The following is a 7,798-nucleotide window of genomic DNA, read 5'->3' as shown; positions in this document are numbered from 1 at the left end:
TATATATATATATATATATATATATATATATATATATATATATATATATATATATATATATATATATGTTACAATGGGTGAACCTACATTGACATGTCATTATCACCCAAAGTGTCCAGTTTCTTGTTCACTCTTGATGTTGTACATTCTGTGGGTTTGGACAAATGTATAATGACGTGTATCCTTCATTTACGGTATCATGCAGAGTAAAAATATTCATAACTTGACAATTATGAATAAAGGTACTATAAATATCCATTTACAAGTTTCTGTGTGGACATAAGACTTCATCATAAGTTTTCAACTTCTTTGGATAAATAACAAGGAATGTGATGGCTGGATCATATGGTAACAGTATGTTCAGTTTTGTGAGAAATGGACAAACTATCTTCTCAAATGGCTGTTCTTTTTTGCACTCCATGCAGCAATGAATGGGTGTTTCTGTTGCTGTACTTCCTCACTATATTGTATTGTCAGTGTTTCATATTTTGGCCATTCTAATAGATGTGTAGTGGTATCTTATTGTTGTTTAAATTTGCAATTCTCTAGTGATATATGATGTGAAGCAATTTTTTATAGCTTATTTGCCATCTGTATATCTTCCTTGATAAGGTATTTAATTCCTTGGCCCCTTTTTCAATCAAGTTGTTTTTACACAGTTGAGTTTTAAGAGTTCTTCATATATTTTCAGTAGCAGTTTTTTTTGTAAAAATTTTCTTCCCAGTCTTTGGTTTTAGGTTGGTTTTCCATTTTCTTTGCTTTTTTTTCAGAGCAGAAGTTTTTAATTTCAGTTTATCAATTATTTATTTCATAGATCATGTCTTTGATGTTGTATCTAAACTATCATTGCCACACCCAACATCACTAGATTTACTCCTATATTATCTTCTAGATGTTTTATAGTTTTTAAATTTACATTTAGGCCCATGATCCTTTTTGAGTTAATTTTTGTTCATATTTACTCGCCATTACTTTTCCTATCTTCCTTCATTTTATCTTACTTCTGTGATCAATATTCTTCCTGAACAATTCCGTCCAGAACATCCTTTAGTACAAGCCTGATAGTTATGGATTCACCCAGATTTTCCTTTTCTTTATTTTCTTGACATCTTTTTCTCTCTCTCTGTCTCTCTCTGTCTGTCTGTCTGAAAGTGTCTTTAGTTCACCTGCATTCTCTGTAGATATTTTTGCTGGATGTGTAATTTTAGATAAGCAAAGTTTTGTTTGTTTTTCAAAATTTCAAAGATCAATATTCCATTGTTTTCTGGCTTTTGTTTTTTCGATCGATAAGTCAATTTCGGCTGAGGTTATCAGTCTTTTGAAATTACCCTGTCATTTGTCCCCGGCTGCTTTTAAGGTTTGATCAGTTTCGAGTTGATTTGTGTGAAGGATGGTAAGATTTTTTTCACATGAGGATGTCCAGTTCTTCTAGCACCATTTGTTGATTAAGTATATTTTTCCCATTAAAACATAGGCAAAAAATGTTGGTGAAGGCTATCTGTCAAATATTCACAAATCTATTTTGATAATATTCTTTCCTTTTTAAAAGCAATTTTATATAAGAACTTGTAAAAGAGAACTTGATAAAAATTTGAACGTAGGTAAATTCGCATTTGTTCAGGTGCCAATAACAAAACCATTGCAAATTGGCTTAATGAAACGAGGAATCTATTGGTTTACATAACTGAAATGTGTGTGGGTTATGCTGGTTTTAGATAAGAATAAATTCATGGTCACCAGGCTCTTTCCATAGCTGTGTTCATTTTTTATTTTGTTTTATTTTTTCCCTTTAGTTATTCAGTTTTTTCCAAGAAGCTCTCTCCATACTGTAAGATGGCTAACTTGGAGACTCAAAACTCTTCTTTGTCAATTCAAATTGGAATTCAGGGATTAAATATGATTGGTCAGTTGGAGGTCACATGCCTGTACCTTGATCCTAGGGTTTATTCAGTATTTTCTACACTACGTGGGCTAACGCTGGGAAAAATAATGCCCTGAGAGAAACTGGTGATGATGTTACAAACGCTTGGAAATTTACCTAGGAAGGAAGAATAAATAGTAAAGTCAACTATATGATAATGAATGATTGTAGAAAGAGTAATTAGCATGCATACATGTTCATCAATAAATGAAAGAATAAAAACAGCTATATTGCCATCTTTATTTTCATCAGGCTACATTGGTCTCATGTTACTAAAATGCCTTTAAAGTTTACAGATTTCTTTTTGCCAGCCGAGGTAAACTTGTCTTTTGAGGGAAGCTGAGATTTATTAGAAGCTTTGGGAATATCCAGCCTGTACTTGTGACTGGTATTGTGCTTTGCCGTCCTCATTTAAAGTTTTCATACAAGCTTACGCTTACTCAGCCTCATTCTTTTCAGACTATTCTATTTTTTTTTTAAGACACTTTTCTCTTTCTCCAGACAGTGATCTGATTCTGACACTACTTTATGCTGGTTCAAGAACTTGTCTTTACTGAATTAGTATTGATTTTACAACAGAATGCTCTTAGATGAAACCCTTTGGTTTAACATATAGCAATCAGTGTTCCAAGAGAGAACACTTGCTCTAAAATGTTGCTAAACGTACTTAAGAAGTCAAGGTTATTCTGTAGATGACTAAAAGTTTAACTGTGCTGTTGCCTTGTTGATCACAGTTTGCTTTATTGCATGACTGTGCAGCTTTCGGATGGCCATGCCCACGTGGGAGGTTGTGTCCCCAACCCACTCCCACTGCCATACTCATGCTGATGATTCTGGTGTATGCAGCATTCTGAGAGCATCCAGGGTGGCATTATAATTCTTTAATTGTTAAATAAGGTAACAGTAAGTTGAATCCACTCTAACTTCCAAAATAAATGATCTATTCACAAGCTGTGGTGCATTAGCTATTGTTAGCAACACATTACTTAATGTTCATTTCACAAACCTGTAATAATAACCATTACCTGGCATGACCATTGCATGTCCAATTTTGTTTGAATAGAGTTGTTATCCATGACACCCCTCCTTGCTGAAGTTCTGATAGATTGTAAGTAACTAAAGGGAAACCAAGGCGGCTTTATGAAAGCATTCTCTGGCTAACATGTTGCTCATGGAATAATAACGGGGTGTGGATGACAGTTCTCAAACCAGCTGCTTGACATCGGAACAGCTGCTAATGCCTTAGGAAATGTCACACCATCATCTATAGGCTGTGAGTGTGGGAGTAGTAAAAATATTTGGTAGAGGCCAGCCCCTCTGGCCATGACTAGCACCCCAGGCCCCATCAGCCCATAAGCTTGAAGCCAGGGTTGAGCTGTCACTTTAATAAATGAGTAGCCCCTTTGTTTTGATCAGCATTGTCAAGGCTTATTTCAAAGAGGGACTTGGATTCCTCTCACTGTCTAGCCCAGCCAAAGTCATTTGGCACAATTTCAAGGTGAATTTATTCATTCTTTATAAAGTTCTGTGAGCGAATATATCAAGACAGTTGAATAAATTGAAATAAATAGACTTGGAGTTACATATTCTCCCAGTAATTGAAATAGTTTCCTCCCAATATATTTATAGCAATAATTCTACCTTTATGAAACGTAGTCTAGCTACAGAAAGGAAAGCACAGAATTACCATTTTGATAACATATTTGGAAAATGCAATTGGGGCTAATATGTTGATAAGGGTGCCCGAAAGTTGTCCTTGCTTTAACCATTCCGTGTTAAACTTTGAGTAAAGCATGACCTTTACTACTTGATAAGGATGCCTGATTAGCCTGCATTCGTGTGCAAATATTTACCAGGAATTTGGTCCTTTCTAAATAGAAATGTCCAAACACTAGCTCTTTCTGTCTGCTTTACAGGACCTTAGATCTGAGTTGCATACATACTGAACTAAAAAAGCAACAGCAATAGTGATGTCCATCTAAAATGAGCCAATCTAGTTAATTTGATGTATAGAATTAATGAGTCCCCTCACATACCATCATTGCCGTTTTTAACAATATACAGTAGTATTGTATTCATTTGCAGCTTCAAGGCTCGCTTTTTTTCTTTATTCTGCAAACAGGCAGATGCTGGATCATAGTCAGAAAGGGTTACAATAACAGAAAGCTCTCCTGATTATAGGAGAAAAACCTCCCCAACTTCATCTGTGTGTGATGAGGAGAGAATTAATCTCACACACTTACAGCATGCTGTTCTTAAAACAATTTTCAAACTATAAAGTGTCTTATCTGCAAAGTTCTGTTCCCCTTAAAACCATCAGTAAGCTTTCGGAAATGCTGCAATCTGAGGTTTGGGAAGGAAAATGCTTTGACTTGATAATGAAGGACACCTGGGAGTGATTGGCATTTGCTAGCAAAAAAGTCAAATAATTGAGGTATAATGGTAAGTAGGGGTTTAGGGAATAACTTAGTCCAATGCTAATCCTTTGAAAACTTGAAGCAATGTGATTTTTTTTTCCCCCTCTGACAAGCAATCTATAATAGTGATCAAACTGATCAACTGAAAATGCTATTTCCCCTCCTTTATCACTTTTTATCTCGTTCTTTTAAAGCAAATTGAAGCTCCCTCTTCTATCCATCAGTGTGCATATGAGCTCTGATGTATGACCCATGGGCAAATAAGCATTTCTTCGCCACTGTCTGGAACATTATTATTTCATAAAACATAAACAATAAATGTGTGAGCTACAGTCAGGCTGAGGAGATGTATGGCTCGAATAATATACAGTTCAAAAGAATATCTCTACCTCTGGGTCATTAGTATGTGTATATATATATTGATTAGAAGTCTTCCTTTACAGCTTTTCCAGGATAACCTAAATGAATGAACTGAAAATCTGAGCTCTAATATCAGTAGATGGATACCTACACGCATATAACATATCATCAAAACTGTACCTGTGTTCATAGTGCACAGATATCACATATATTTCACAGTTTGAGCTAAACAGAAGGGAGCCTGCAGGGCCTGGATGAAGTAGCCATCCTTCTGCAGATATAGGGGCATTCCTATTGGTTTAAACTACTTGTGGAGCGTCAACACTTTAATAGAGGAAATGCTCTTAAGAAAGAAATGACTGGGCTGGCCCAGTGGCGCGATGGTTAAGAACTCGCTTGGGATACCAGAGGGCCCCGGTCCGGATCCCACATATGAGAGCCAGTGACACTGCCCTCTACAGCTAAGATGCTGAACAACAGCTCAGCCTGGAGCTGGGCTGCCCTGAGTCGCTGGCCACGGCGTAGGCTGCAGCCCTTGTGGCAGTGGGTTGCCATGGGCTACCGTGTGTAGCCAGCAGCCAGCGTGAGCGGCCAGCAGCCGCAGTGAGCGGCCGTTGAGAAGCCGGCGACTGATCTGCCTCACCTGGAAAGAGCGCAATGATGGTGCCAACTTGGGCCAGTGAAGCAGCGTCCTCCACAACTAGATTGAAGAACAAAACGACAGCAATTTGTCTGTTCCCCTTCTCCAATTCCCCATCACTGTTCCCATCCCCCCAATTACCCAATAAAAATCTTTAAAAAAAAAAAAGAAATGACTGTTAAACTCTAAGAACTAATGAAACACATGGAAATGGCAGCTACTTTACATTTTTTGAGTCTGAGCTGTATCTGAACACACAATGACCCCTTGAATAAACAATTAGGATGATATTAAGAGAGCATATATGAAAGATACAGAAGTTTCTTACTGCCTATGCTCCCTGCCTTCCTTAACCTGCGAAAAGCAATGATGATTTTCAAGGATTTTTTTTTTAAGGGTTTTCAGATAAGGAGTCTGCTATTCCTTTTCACTCCAGACAAAGGACTGAGGAATGTGTGTTCCTGATGCCGATGGTTATCCAGCTTCTTTGTAATGTTTCTAGGAGTATCAGCTCTTCCCATTTTTGGAACTCCACAAAGAAGCTCTAGACCAGCAGTCGGCAAACAATCTGTAAATATTTTAGGCTTTGTGCCATTGTTTCGTGGTCTCTGGCAATTACTCAGCTCTGCTGTTGTAGTGTGATAGCAGCTGCAGACAGTATGTAAATGAACAAAGTTGTGTTCCAATAAAACTTTATTTACAGAAATAGATGATGGGTCGGAATTGGCCTCTGGGCTAGAGTCAGCTGACTTGTTCTAGAATAAGGAACATCTAAATAATGAGACTCTATTGTTCTGATTCACATCAATGCATTAATGTTATTGTTATCTCCCCTTGGAGTTGGGATAATTCCTGTTGGAGATTTGTACTAACCTATTAAACTCTTCAACCTCCCTATTAATTTTATGAATCTACTCTTACAATTGTACAACAAAACACTAGTCATACGTTATACCTTAATATTTAGTTGCTTGTCACACTATAATTAAGGTTCTCTAATTTTTATTGTGGACTTATGGTGGGGTAATATAGATGTCATCAACTATGCAGTTTCCCTCCCTAGAGGCAATAGTATATAGCAGTTTGTTTGTTTTTCCACTCATTATCTGAATGAATTTAGGTTCTAGGAAATAAAACTTGAAAAAGAGAGATACCAATTTCCTTCCTTTATTATGAATGTATATATTTTCATACATCAACATATATATAAACTGTCTAGTGCATTTAGAGCTTTAATGATGGATACTTTATATGTATTTCTAACTATTTACTATTACTCAGAGCTGCAATGAAAATACTCATACTTAAACTTTGTGTGAGATATCTGTATTAGGAGGCCATTCTCCATAGGCCCGTCACCTTTCTGCATATCTGTAGGTAGAGCCACTGGCTCTTCTTTTATTCCAGACTATCTTATCAAGGATGTTTGTATAGTGAACAGCCATGGAAGATAGAGATGATACCCCCCTCTGGAAAGAAAACAAGTCTAGTAACAGATCAAAAGATTCGTATTTCTAATTCAGCCTTCCGCAGCTCTGATGCAAACCCATCACGTGCATGGCTTCCACCTGGGCCCCTCCATGTTGCCTCTGAGGGACATGGAGAGACAAGAGGGGCTGTTGAAAGCATGCTGCTTATGCTGTTCGCTCAGGAGTCTCCAGTCTTCTGCCAACATCCATGACACTGGTTCAGTCTAATTGTTATCTCAAAAGTAGGGAAAAGAAAATCTCAGACCCTTCATAGTTCACGGTAATCTGTAGGATAAATTCCTAAAATTGGGAATGTGGGGCCAAAGATTAAGTGGATTATAAATACATATTAATAATTACATTACCATCAAGATTTATGAGAGTGACTGTTTTTCATGCTCCGATTTCACTAACAAATTGTGTTACCTAACTTTTGATATTTGCCAGTTTGTTAAGTGAAAATATCTTAGTGTAATTTTAATTTGTATTTCACAATGAGCAAGTCTAAATATTAACTGAAATGCTTAATACCTATATACCTTTCTGTAGAATTGTCTATTTTAATCTTCCCCATTTTTCTCTTGTTTTTTCTTATTGATTATTTAAAGTTCTTTAAGTATTAAGAATTTAGGCTTGTATCTATTGACACATGTTACATAATTTCCCTGCAATTTTTAATTATCTTTTTTCTTTAACATTTTTATAATGAGAATTTTAAAAATTTGAAGTAGACAAATTTATCAGTATTCTCTTTTGGAGCTCCTGGATTTATGTAATATTAGGCCTTTTCTACTCAAAGATTATATAAAAATTAAGTTTTGCTACTCTTTTTGCTTTTCTGATTTTTAATTTGTGCATTTAGATCTTTGAACCATCTACACCACATTTTCAAGCAAAGATTAAGATATAGATCTAACTTATTCCTTTTTCTGGATTAGCATATTTTTAAAACAACCAATACCATATTAAAAATCTTAATTGAGATTTGGAA

The sequence above is a fragment of the Hipposideros armiger genome, unplaced genomic scaffold (assembly GCF_001890085.2).
Source record: "Hipposideros armiger isolate ML-2016 unplaced genomic scaffold, ASM189008v1 scaffold_848, whole genome shotgun sequence".
Classification (NCBI taxonomy): domain Eukaryota; kingdom Metazoa; phylum Chordata; class Mammalia; order Chiroptera; family Hipposideridae; genus Hipposideros; species Hipposideros armiger.
The sequence above is the reverse complement of the archived record's forward strand: the minus strand, read 5'-3'. Positions refer to the sequence as shown.